Source organism: Mesoplodon densirostris, chromosome 3 (genome assembly GCF_025265405.1).
Source record: "Mesoplodon densirostris isolate mMesDen1 chromosome 3, mMesDen1 primary haplotype, whole genome shotgun sequence".
Classification (NCBI taxonomy): Eukaryota; Metazoa; Chordata; class Mammalia; order Artiodactyla; family Ziphiidae; genus Mesoplodon; species Mesoplodon densirostris.
Genome location: NC_082663.1, coordinates 157,752,988 through 157,765,788, shown reverse-complemented (window position 1 = coordinate 157,765,788; position 12,801 = coordinate 157,752,988).

Here is a 12,801-nt window from a genome sequence, read left to right as displayed (position 1 = left end):
GAAAGGCCCAGTGTGGCTGAAAGTCTGCAGTAGTCAGTCAGAGAGTGCTGGTCAATGCGCTCTGGGGTCCAGTTGGCAACTGGAGAATGTGGGAGAAGCCCGACGTTCCCCCTTTGCAAAGCAACTTCGTTGCAGCTTCCAAGCCCCCTGAAAACACCACCACTAGGGTACTATTCACCCCACAGATGCCTCTGAGGGGCAGTGAGTTTTTCCCCAAGAAACCAGGTGCTTGCGATTCCTTCCTGGGAGCTCACCCCAGGAGCATACTGTCGCTCAAGTGCCAACTAAACGTGACCTCTAGTCTCGAGGTACAGTGCACATTTTCCCATTACCAGAGGTAGGTGTGCACCAGTTTCCAGGAAGTCTTCTTAGTCAATGGACGGCTTTAGCATTAGTAGGCCTCACAGCGCTCAAGACTGTCACGTGGGCACTTCTTTCCAAGGAAGTGCGCTGTGTGCCCAAAGCCTTCTGTGCACAAGCAAGGGATACACAGCTCTGGGAACATCCCTCACTATGCCGCTGAAAGGGTCGGGAACGAAGGTGTTCTCTATGGCTAGCGTTTCACAGCTCTGAAGCAGCCTCAGGACCGCGGTTCTTGGCAGGCTTTCGTTCCGTGTGCATCTGCCACGTTATGGAAAGCTACGCTGCCCTGAAAGAAACCCCCGGGGCTCCAATTCAGTTGGGGGACTCCTGCTCGACGTCTCTCGGAGTGACGTGGAAACTGGACTTTAGGTCCAGCCCGAAAGAAAGTAGAGATTTACTCTGAGCATTGCTAGGCATTTGGAACATCCAAAGTCACCTAGGCCTACTGAGGGCATTTAGAGGATTATGCCGTTCACCACATGCAGCGCACACTGCATCCAAAAGTTTCATCGCAGAAGGCTGACGTGTGTTCCAAGGGTCTCCCTTGGGGGTTGTCAGAGAAGATAGGTGTATGTGCTGGGTGGTCCAGTTTGTAGTTGAGAAGCCTGGAAAGGGGCAGTATTTTCCCCATTTGAAAGGTAGATAGTGGCGGCCTCCAGGCTGACTGAAAGACATTGCCGCTACCCGTCTTCTAGCCACCTCTAGGAATGCCTCAGTGAAGAAAGAGAGTTTCTCCTCTGAAAGCAGGTGGTCTCCAGTGCCTTGCTGGGAGCTCATCCCACGCTTGCCCTAGCTAAAGTGCGAAGTAAACGTGAGCCCTAGCCTCAAGGTAAGCACGAGTGTTTTCTATCAGCAAGGTTTTGTGTGCAGCCATCTCCATGAACCCTGACTCGATAGAGTGCTTTAACTCCTCTGCGGCTTTCTGTCGGCCTCAGAGAGTCGCGTATGTGAATTCCCTTCTGTGGGAGAGCGTGTGCGCTGTAACTCCCCTGTTTGTTTTCCGAGCCACACAACACAGAACAAACTGTTGGGCTCAACTCTTTCTATGCAGAGGGGAGGGCAATGCACTGCTTCTCGCTTGCAGAGCTCGATTTCTACAGCTGTAAGGCAGCTCCGGCACAACGTTCCTGCCAGTATCACAGTCAACGGGGCTCTCCTTCTGTGGAGGCCCTCTGAAGGGCACTGAGAGAATCCCTGAGCCTAAAGTGCATCCTGGCAACTCTTACCTGTCATCTCTCTATTGTGACTCCAGGTACACTGTAGGTCCAGCCTGACAGAAAGTACAGAAAAACCGGTACAATTGTGAGGCATTTGGACGATCCAAAGTCACCTAGGCCTGACTCAGTCATTAAGTGGGTAATTCTATATTCATGGCACGCAAAACACCGCACGTCCAACCAAGTGTGATCCTAGAAAGGCCCAGTGTGGCTGAAAGTCTGCAGTAGTCAGTCAGAGAGTGCTGGTCAATGCGCTCTGGGGTCCAGTTGGCAACTGGAGAATGTGGGAGAAGCCCGACGTTCCCCCTTTGCAAAGCAACTTCGTTGCAGCTTCCAAGCCCCCTGAAAACACCACCACTAGGGTACTATTCACCCCACAGATGCCTCTGAGGGGCAGTGAGTTTTTCCCCAAGAAACCAGGTGCTTGCGATTCCTTCCTGGGAGCTCACCCCAGGAGCATACTGTCGCTCAAGTGCCAACTAAACGTGACCTCTAGTCTCGAGGTACAGTGCACATTTTCCCATTACCAGAGGTAGGTGTGCACCAGTTTCCAGGAAGTCTTCTTAGTCAATGGACGGCTTTAGCATTAGTAGGCCTCACAGCGCTCAAGACTGTCACGTGGGCACTTCTTTCCAAGGAAGTGCGCTGTGTGCCCAAAGCCTTCTGTGCACAAGCAAGGGATACACAGCTCTGGGAACATCCCTCACTATGCCGCTGAAAGGGTCGGGAACGAAGGTGTTCTCTATGGCTAGCGTTTCACAGCTCTGAAGCAGCCTCAGGACCGCGGTTCTTGGCAGGCTTTCGTTCCGTGTGCATCTGCCACGTTATGGAAAGCTACGCTGCCCTGAAAGAAACCCCCGGGGCTCCAATTCAGTTGGGGGACTCCTGCTCGACGTCTCTCGGAGTGACGTGGAAACTGGACTTTAGGTCCAGCCCGAAAGAAAGTAGAGATTTACTCTGAGCATTGCTAGGCATTTGGAACATCCAAAGTCACCTAGGCCTACTGAGGGCATTTAGAGGATTATGCCGTTCACCACATGCAGCGCACACTGCATCCAAAAGTTTCATCGCAGAAGGCTGACGTGTGTTCCAAGGGTCTCCCTTGGGGGTTGTCAGAGAAGATAGGTGTATGTGCTGGGTGGTCCAGTTTGTAGTTGAGAAGCCTGGAAAGGGGCAGTATTTTCCCCATTTGAAAGGTAGATAGTGGCGGCCTCCAGGCTGACTGAAAGACATTGCCGCTACCCGTCTTCTAGCCACCTCTAGGAATGCCTCAGTGAAGAAAGAGAGTTTCTCCTCTGAAAGCAGGTGGTCTCCAGTGCCTTGCTGGGAGCTCATCCCACGCTTGCCCTAGCTAAAGTGCGAAGTAAACGTGAGCCCTAGCCTCAAGGTAAGCACGAGTGTTTTCTATCAGCAAGGTTTTGTGTGCAGCCATCTCCATGAACCCTGACTCGATAGAGTGCTTTAACTCCTCTGCGGCTTTCTGTCGGCCTCAGAGAGTCGCGTATGTGAATTCCCTTCTGTGGGAGAGCGTGTGCGCTGTAACTCCCCTGTTTGATTTCCGAGCCACACAACACAGAACAAACTGTTGGGCTCAACTCTTTCTATGCAGAGGGGAGGGCAATGCACTGCTTCTCGCTTGCAGAGCTCGATTTCTACAGCTGTAAGGCAGCTCCGGCACAACGTTCCTGCCAGTATCACAGTCAACGGGGCTCTCCTTCTGTGGAGGCCCTCTGAAGGGCACTGAGAGAATCCCTGAGCCTAAAGTGCATCCTGGCAACTCTTACCTGTCATCTCTCTATTGTGACTCCAGGTACACTGTAGGTCCAGCCTGACAGAAAGTACAGAAAAACCGGTACAATTGTGAGGCATTTGGACGATCCAAAGTCACCTAGGCCTGACTCAGTCATTAAGTGGGTAATTCTATATTCATGGCACGCAAAACACCGCACGTCCAACCAAGTGTGATCCTAGAAAGGCCCAGTGTGGCTGAAAGTCTGCAGTAGTCAGTCAGAGAGTGCTGGTCAATGCGCTCTGGGGTCCAGTTGGCAACTGGAGAATGTGGGAGAAGCCCGACGTTCCCCCTTTGCAAAGCAACTTCGTTGCAGCTTCCAAGCCGCCTGAAAACCCCACCACCAGGGTACTATTCACCCCACAGATGCCTCTGAGGGGCAGTGAGTTTTTCCCCAAGAAACCAGGTGCTTGCGATTCCTTCCTGGGAGCTCACCCCAGGAGCATACTGTCGCTCAAGTGCCAACTAAACGTGACCTCTAGTCTCGAGGTACGGTGCACATTTTCCCATTACCAGAGGTAGGTGTGCACCAGTTTCCAGGAAGTCTTCTTAGTCAATGGACGGCTTTAGCATTAGTAGGCCTCACAGCGCTCAAGACTCTCACGTGGGCACTTCTTTCCAAGGAAGTGCGCTGTGTGCCCAAAGCCTTCTGTGCACAAGCAAGGGATACACAGCTCTGGGAACATCCCTCACTATGCAGCTGAAAGTGTCGGGAACGAAGGTGTTCTCTATGGCTAGCGTCCACAGCTCTGAAGCAGCCTCAGGACCGCGGTTCTTGGCAGGCTTTCGTTCCGTGTGCATCTGCCATGTTATGGAAAGCTACGCTGCCCTGAAAGAAACCCCTGGGGCTCCAATTCAGTTGGGGGACTCCTGCTCGACGTCTCTCGGAGTGACGTGGAAACTGGACTTTAGGTCCAGCCCGAAAGAAAGTAGAGATTTACTCTGAGCATTGCTAGGCATTTGGAACATCCAAAGTCACCTAGGCCTACTGAGGGCATTTAGAGGATTATGCCGTTCACCACATGCAGCGCACACTGCATCCAAAAGTTTCATCGCAGAAGGCCGACGTGTGTTCCAAGGGTCTCCCTTGGGGGTTGTCAGAGAAGATAGGTGTATGTGCTGGGTGGTCCAGTTTGTAGTTGAGAAGCCTGGAAAGGGGCAGTATTTTCCCCATTTGAAAGGTAGATAGTGGCGGCCTCCAGGCTGACTGAAAGACATTGCCGCTACCCGTCCTCTAGCCACCTCTAGGAATGCCTCAGTGAAGAAAGAGAGTTTCTCCTCTGAATGCAGGTGGTCTCAAGTGCCTTGCTGGGAGCTCATCCCACGCTTGCCCTAGCTAAAGTGCGAAGTAAACGTGAGCCCTAGCCTCAAGGTAAGCACGAGTGTTGCCTATCAGCAAGGTTTTGTGTGCAGGCATCTCCATGAACCCTGACTCGATAGAGTGCTTTAACTCCTCTGCGGCTTTCTGTCGGCCTCAGAGAGTCGCGTATGTGCATTCCCTTCTGTGGGAGAGCGTGTGCGCTGTAACTCCCCTGTTTGTTTTCCGAGCCACACAACACAGAACAAACTGTTGGGCTCAACTCTTTCTATGCAGAGGGGAGGGCAATGCACTGCTTCTCGCTTGCAGAGCTCGATTTCTACAGCTGTAAGGCAGCTCCGGCACAACGTTCCTGCCAGTATCACAGTCAACGGGGCACTCCCTCTGTGGAGGCCCTCTGAAGGGCACTGAGAGAATCCCTGAGCCTAAAGTGCGTCCTGGCATCTCTTACCGGTCATCTCTCTAGTGTGACGCCAGGTACACTGTAGGTCCAGCCTGACAGAAAGTACAGAAAAACCGGGACAATTGTGAGGCATTTGGACGATCCAAAGTCACCTAGGCCTGACTCAGTCATTAAGCGGGTAATGCTATATTCATGGCACGAGAAACACCCTGCGCCCAACCAAGTGTGATCCTAGAAATGCCCAGTGTGGCTGAAAGTTTCCAGTAGTAAGTCAGAGAGTGCTGGTCAATGCGCTCTGGGGTCCAGTTGGCAACTGTAGAATGTGGGAGAAGCCCGACGTTCCCCCTTTGCAAAGCAACTTCGTTGCAGCTTCCAAGCCGCCTGAAAACCCCACCACCAGGGTACTATTCACCCCACAGATGCCTCTGAGGGGCAGTGAGTTTTTCCCTAAGAAACCAGGTGCTTGCGATTCCTTCCTGGGAGCTCACCCCAGGAGCATACTGTCGCTCAAGTGCCAACTAAACGTGACCTCTAGTCTCGAGGTACGTTGCACATTTTCCCATTACCAGAGGTAGGTGTGCACCAGTTTCCAGGAAGTCTTCTTAGTCAATGGACGGCTTTAGCATTAGTAGGCCTCACAGCGCTCAAGACTCTCACGTGGGCACTTCTTTCCAAGGAAGTGCGCTGTGTGCCCAAAGCCTTCTGTGCACAAGCAAGGGATACACAGCTCTGGGAACATCCCTCACTATGCAGCTGAAAGGGCCGGGAACGAAGGTGTTCTCAATGGCTAGCGTTCCACAGCTCTGAAGCAGCCGCAGGACCGTGGTTCTTGGCAGGCTTTCATTCCGTGTGCGTCTGCCACGTTATGGAAAGCTACGCTGCCCTGAAAGAAACCCCCGGGGCTCCAATTCAGTTGGGGGACTCCTGCTCGACGTCTCTCGGAGTGACGTGGAAACTGGACTTTAGGTCCAGCCCGAAAGAAAGTAGAGATTTACTCTGAGCATTGCTAGGCATCTGGAACATCCAAAGTCACCTAGGCCTACTGAGGGCATTTAGAGGATTATGCCATTCACCACATGCAGCACACACTGCATCCAAAAGTTTCATCGCAGAAGGCCGACGTGTGTTCCAAGGGTCTCCCTTGGGGGTTGTCAGAGAAGATAGGTGTATGTGCTGGGTGGTCCAGTTTGTAGTTGAGAAGCCTGGAAAGGGGCAGTATTTTCCCCATTTGAAAGGTAGATAGTGGCGGCCTCCAGGCTGACTGAAAGACATTGCCGCTACCCGTCTTCTAGCCACCTCTAGGAATGCCTCAGTGAAGAAAGAGAGTTTCTCCTATGAAACCAGGTGGTCTCCAGTGCATTGCTGGGAGCTCATCCCACGCTTGCCCTAGCTAAAGTGCGAAGTAAACGTGAGCCATAGCCTCAAGGTAAGCACGAGTGTTTCCTATCAGCAAGGTTTTGTGTGCAGCCATCTCCATGAACCCTGACTCGATAGAGTGCTTTAACTCCTCTGCGGCTTTCCGTCGGCCTCAGAGAGTCGCGTATGTGAATTCCCTTCTGTGGGAGAGCGTGTGCGCTGTGAGTCCCCTGTTTGTTTTCCGAGCCACACAACACAGAACAAACTGTTGGGCTCAACTCTTTCTATGCAGAGGGGAGGGCAATGCACTGCTTCTCACTTGCAGAGCTCGATTTCTACAGCTGTAAGGCAGCTCCGGCACATCGTTTCTGCCAGTATCACATTCAACGTGCCTCTCCCTCTGTGGAGGCCCTCTGAAGGGCACTGAGAGAATCCCTGAGCCTAAAGTGCGTCCTGGCAACTCTTACCTGTCATCTCTCTAGTGTGACGCCAGGTACACTGTAGGTCCAGCCTGACAGAAAGTACAGAAAAACCGGTACAATTGTGAGGCATTTGGACGATCCAAAGTCACCTAGGCCTGACTCAGTCATTAAGCGGGTAATGCTATATTCATGGCACGCAAAACACCCCGCGTCCAACCAAGTGTGATCCTAGAAAGGCCCAGTGTGGCTGAAAGTCTCCAGTAGTCAGTCAGAGAGTGCTGGTCAATGCGCTCTGGGGTCCAGTTGGCAAATGGAGAATGTGGGAGAAGCCCGACGTTCCCCCTTTGCAAAGCAACTTCGTTGCAGCTTCCAAGCCGCCTGGAAACCCCACCACCAAGGGTACTATTCACCCCACAGATGCCTCTGAGGGGCAGTGAGTTTTTCCCCAAGAAACCAGGTGCTTGCGATTCCTTCCTGGGAGCTCACCCAAGGAGCATACTGTCGCTCAAGTGCCAACTAAACGTGACCTCTAGTCTCGAGGTACGGTGCACATTTTCCCATTACCAGAGGTAGGTGTGCACCAGTTTCCAGGAAGTCTTCTTAGTCAATGGACGGCTTTAGCATTAGTAGGCCTCACAGCGCTCAAGACTCTCACGTGGGCACTTCTTTCCAAGGAAGTGCCCTGTGTGCCCAAAGCCTTCTGTGCACAAGCAAGGGATACACAGCTCTGGGAACATGCCTCACTATGCCGCTGAAAGGGTCGGGAACGAAGGTGTTCTCTATGGCTAGCGTTCCACAGCTCTGAAGCAGCCTCAGGACCGCGGTTCTTGGCAGGCTTTCATTCCGTGTGCATCTGCCACGTTATGGAAAGCTACGCTGCCCTGAAAGAAACCCCCGGGGCTCCAATTCAGTTGGGGGACTCCTGCTTGACGTCTCTCGGAGTGACGTGGAAACTGGACTTTAGGTCCAGCCCGAAAGAAAGTAGAGATTTACTCTGAGCATTGCTAGGCATTTGGAACATCCAAAGTCACCTAGGCCTACTGAGGGCATTTAGAGGATTATGCCGTTCACCACATGCAGCGCACACTGCATCCAAAAGTTTCATCGCAGAAGGCTGACGTGTGTTCCAAGGGTCTCCCTTGGGGGTTGTCAGAGAAGATAGGTGTATGTGCTGGGTGGTCCAGTTTGTAGTTGAGAAGCCTGGAAAGGGGCAGTATTTTCCCCATTTGAAAGGTAGATAGTGGCGGCCTCCAGGCTGACTGAAAGACATTGCCGCTACCCGTCTTCTAGCCACCTCTAGGAATGCCTCAGTGAAGAAAGAGAGTTTCTCCTCTGAAAGCAGGTGGTCTCCAGTGCCTTGCTGGGAGCTCATCCCACGCTTGCCCTAGCTAAAGTGCGAAGTAAACGTGAGCCCTAGCCTCAAGGTAAGCACGAGTGTTTTCTATCAGCAAAGTTTTGTGTGCAGCCATCTCCATGAACCCTGACTCGATAGAGTGCTTTAACTCCTCTGCGGCTTTCTGTCGGCCTCAGAGAGTCGCGTATGTGAATTCCCTTCTGTGGGAGAGCGTGTGCGCTGTAACTCCCCTGTTTGTTTTCCGAGCCACACAACACAGAACAAACTGTTGGGCTCAACTCTTTCTATGCAGAGGGGAGGGCAATGCACTGCTTCTCGCTTGCAGAGCTCGATTTCTACAGCTGTAAGGCAGCTCCGGCACAACGTTCCTGCCAGTATCACAGTCAACGGGGCTCTCCCTCTGTGGAGGCCCTCTGAAGGGCACTGAGAGAATCCCTGAGCCTAAAGTGCGTCCTGGCATCTCTTACCGGTCATCTCTCTAGTGTGACGCCAGGTACACTGTAGGTCCAGCCTGACAGAAAGTACAGAAAAACCGGTACAATTGTGAGGCATTTGGACGATCCAAAGTCACCTAGGCCTGACTCAGTCATTAAGTGGGTAATTCTATATTCATGGCACGAAAACACCGCACGTCCAACCAAGTGTGATCCTAGAAAGGCCCAGTGTGGCTGAAAGTCTGCAGTAGTCAGTCAGAGAGTGCTGGTCAATGCGCTCTGGGGTCCAGTTGGCAAATGGAGAATGTGGGAGAAGCCCGACGTTCCCCCTTTGCAAAGCAACTTCGTTGCAGCTTCCAAGCCGCCTGGAAACCCCACCACCAGGGTACTATTCACCCCACAGATGCCTCTGAGGGGCAGTGAGTTTTTCCCCAAGAAACCAGGTGCTTGCGATTCCTTCCTGGGAGCTCACCCCAGGAGCATACTGTCGCTCAAGTGCCAACTAAACGTGACCTCTAGTGTCGAGGTACGGTGCACATTTTCCCATTACCAGAGGTAGGTGTGCACCAGTTTCCAGGAAGTCTTCTTAGTCAATGGACGGCTTTAGCATTAGTAGGCCTCACAGCGCTCAAGACTCTCACGTGGGCACTTCTTTCCAAGGAAGTGCGCTGTGTGCCCAAAGCCTTCTGTGCACAAGCAAGGGATACTCAGCTCTGGGAACATCCCTCACTATGCAGCTGAAAGTGTCGGGAACGAAGGTGTTCTCTATGGCTAGCATTCCACAGCTCTGAAGCAGCCTCAGGACCGCGGTTCTTGGCAGGCTTTCGTTCCGTGTGCGTCTGCCACGTTATGGAAAGCTACGCTGCCCTGAAAGAAACCCCCGGGGCTCCAATTCAGTTGGGGGACTCCTGCTCGACGTCTCTCGGAGTGACGTGGAAACTGGACTTTAGTTCCAGCCCGAAAGAAAGTAGAGATTTACTCTGAGCATTGCTAGGCATCTGGAACATCCAAAGTCACCTAGGCCTACTGAGGGCATTTAGAGGATTATGCCATTCACCACATGCAGCACACACTGCATCCAAAAGTTTCATCGCAGAAGGCCGACGTGTGTTCCAAGGGTCTCCCTTGGGGGTTGTCAGAGAAGATAGGTGTATGTGCTGGGTGGTCCAGTTTGTAGTTGAGAAGCCTGGAAAGGGGCAGTATTTTCCCCATTTGAAAGGTAGATAGTGGCGGCCTCCAGGCTGACTGAAAGACATTGCCGCTACCCGTCTTCTAGCCACCTCTAGGAATGCCTCAGTGAAGAAAGAGAGTTTCTCCTCTGAAAGCAGGTGGTCTCCAGTGCATTGCTGGGAGCTCATCCCACGCTTGCCCTAGCTAAAGTGCGAAGTAAACGTGAGCCATAGCCTCAAGGTAAGCACGAGTGTTTCCTATCAGCAAGGTTTTGTGTGCAGCCATCTCCATGAACCCTGACTCGATAGAGTGCTTTAACTCCTCTGCGGCTTTCCGTCGGCCTCAGAGAGTCACGTATGTGAATTCCCTTCTGTGGGAGAGCGTGTGCGCTGTGAGTCCCCTGTTTGTTTTCTGAGCCACACAACACAGAACAAACTGTTGGGCTCAACTCTTTCTATGCAGAGGGGAGGGCAATGCACTGCTTCTCGCTTGCAGAACTCGATTTCTACAGCTGTAAGGCAGCTCTGGCAAATCGTTTCTGCCAGTATCACAGTCAACGGGGCTCTCCCTCTGTGGAGGCCCTCTGAAGGACACTGAGAGAATCCCAGAGCCTAAAGTGCGTCCTGGCAACTCTTACCTGTCATCTCTCTAGTGTGACGCCAGGTACACTGTAGGTCCAGCCTGACAGAAAGTACAGAAAAACCGGTACAATTGTGAGGCATTTGGACGATCCAAAGTCACCTAGGCCTGACTCAGTCATTAAGCGGGTAATTCTATATTCATGGCACGCAAAACACCCCGCGTCCAACCAAGTGTGATCCTAGAAATGCCCAGTGTGGCTGAAAGTTTCCAGTAGTAAGTCAGAGAGTGCTGGTCAATGCGCTCTGGGGTCCAGTTGGCAACTGTAGAATGTGGGAGAAGCCCGACGTTCCCCCTTTGCAAAGCAACTTCGTTGCAGCTTCCAAGCCGCCTGAAAACCCCACCACCAGGGTACTATTCACCCCACAGATGCCTCTGAGGGGCAGTGAGTTTTTCCCCAAGAAACCAGGTGCTTGCGATTCCTTCCTGGGAGCTCACCCAAGGAGCATACTGTCGCTCAAGTGCCAACTAAACGTGACCTCTAGTCTCGAGGTACGGTGCACATTTTCCCATTACCAGAGGTAGGTGTGCACCAGTTTCCAGGAAGTCTTCTTAGTCAATGGACGGCTTTAGCATTAGTAGGCCTCACAGCGCTCAAGACTCTCACGTGGGCACTTCTTTCCAAGGAAGTGCGCTGTGTGCCCAAAGCCTTCTGTGCACAAGCAAGGGATACACAGCTCTGGGAACATCCCTCACTATGCAGCTGAAAGGGTCGGGAACGAAGGTGTTCTCTATGGCTAGCGTTACACAGCTCTGAAGCAGCCTCAGGACCGCGGTTCTTGGCAGGCTTTCGTTCTGTGTGCATCTGCCACGTTATGGAAAGCTACGCTGCCCTGAAAGAAACCCCCGGGGCTCCAATTCAGTTGGGGGACTCCTGCTCGACGTCTCTCGGAGTGACGTGGAAACTGGACTTTAGGTCCAGCCCGAAAGAAAGTAGAGATTTACTCTGAGCATTGCTAGGCATTTGGAACATCCAAAGTCACCTAGGCCTACTGAGGGCATTTAGAGGATTATGCCGTTCACCACATGCAGCGCACACTGCATCCAAAAGTTTCATCGCAGAAGGCCGACGTGTGTTCCAAGGGTCTCCCTTGGGGGTTGTCAGAGAAGATAGGTGTATGTGCTGGGTGGTCCAGTTTGTAGTTGAGAAGCCTGGAAAGGGGCAGTATTTTCCCCATTTGAAAGGTAGATAGTGGCGGCCTCCAGGCTGACTGAAAGACATTGCCGCTACCCGTCTTCTAGCCACCTCTAGGAATGCCTCAGTGAAGAAAGAGAGTTTCTCCTCTGAATGCAGGTGGTCTCAAGTGCCTTACTGGGAGCTCATCCCACGCTTGCCCTAGCTAAAGTGCGAAGTAAACGTGAGCCCTAGCCTCAAGGTAAGCACGAGTGTTTCCTATCAGCAAGGTTTTGTGTGCAGCCATCTCCATGAACCCTGACTCGATAGAGTGCTTTAACTCCTCTGCGGCTTTCCGTCGGCCTCAGAGAGTCGCGTATGTGAATTCCCTTCTGTGGGAGAGCGTGTGCGCTGTGAGTCCCCTGTTTGTTTTCCGAGCCACACAACACAGAACAAACTGTTGGGCTCAACTCTTTCTATGCAGAGGGGAGGGCAATGCACTGCTTCTCACTTGCAGAGCTCGATTTCTACAGCTGTAAGGCAGCTCCGGCACAACGTTCCTGCCAATATCACATTCAACGTGCCTCTCCCTCTGTGGAGGCCCTCTGAAGGGCACTGAGAGAATCCCTGAGCCTAAAGTGCGTCCTGGCAACTCTTACCTGTCATCTCTCTAGTGTGACGCCAGGTACACTGTAGGTCCAGCCTGACAGAAAGTACAGAAAAACCGGTACAATTGTGAGGCATTTGGACGATCCAAAGTCACCTAGGCCTGACTCAGTCATTAAGCGGGTAATGCTATATTCATGGCACGCAAAACACCCCGCGTCCAACCAAGTGTGATCCTAGAAAGGCCCAGTGTGGCTGAAAGTCTCCAGTAGTCAGTCAGAGAGTGCTGGTCAATGCGCTCTGGGGTCCAGTTGGCAAATGGAGAATGTGGGAGAAGCCCGACGTTCCCCCTTTGCAAAGCAACTTCGTTGCAGCTTCCAAGCCGCCTGGAAACCCCACCACCAAGGGTACTATTCACCCCACAGATGCCTCTGAGGGGCAGTGAGTTTTTCCCCAAGAAACCAGGTGCTTGCGATTCCTTCCTGGGAGCTCACCCAAGGAGCATACTGTCGCTCAAGTGCCAACTAAACGTGACCTCTAGTCTCGAGGTACGGTGCACATTTTCCCATTACCAGAGGTAGGTGTGCACCAGTTTCCAGGAAGTCTTCTTAGTCAA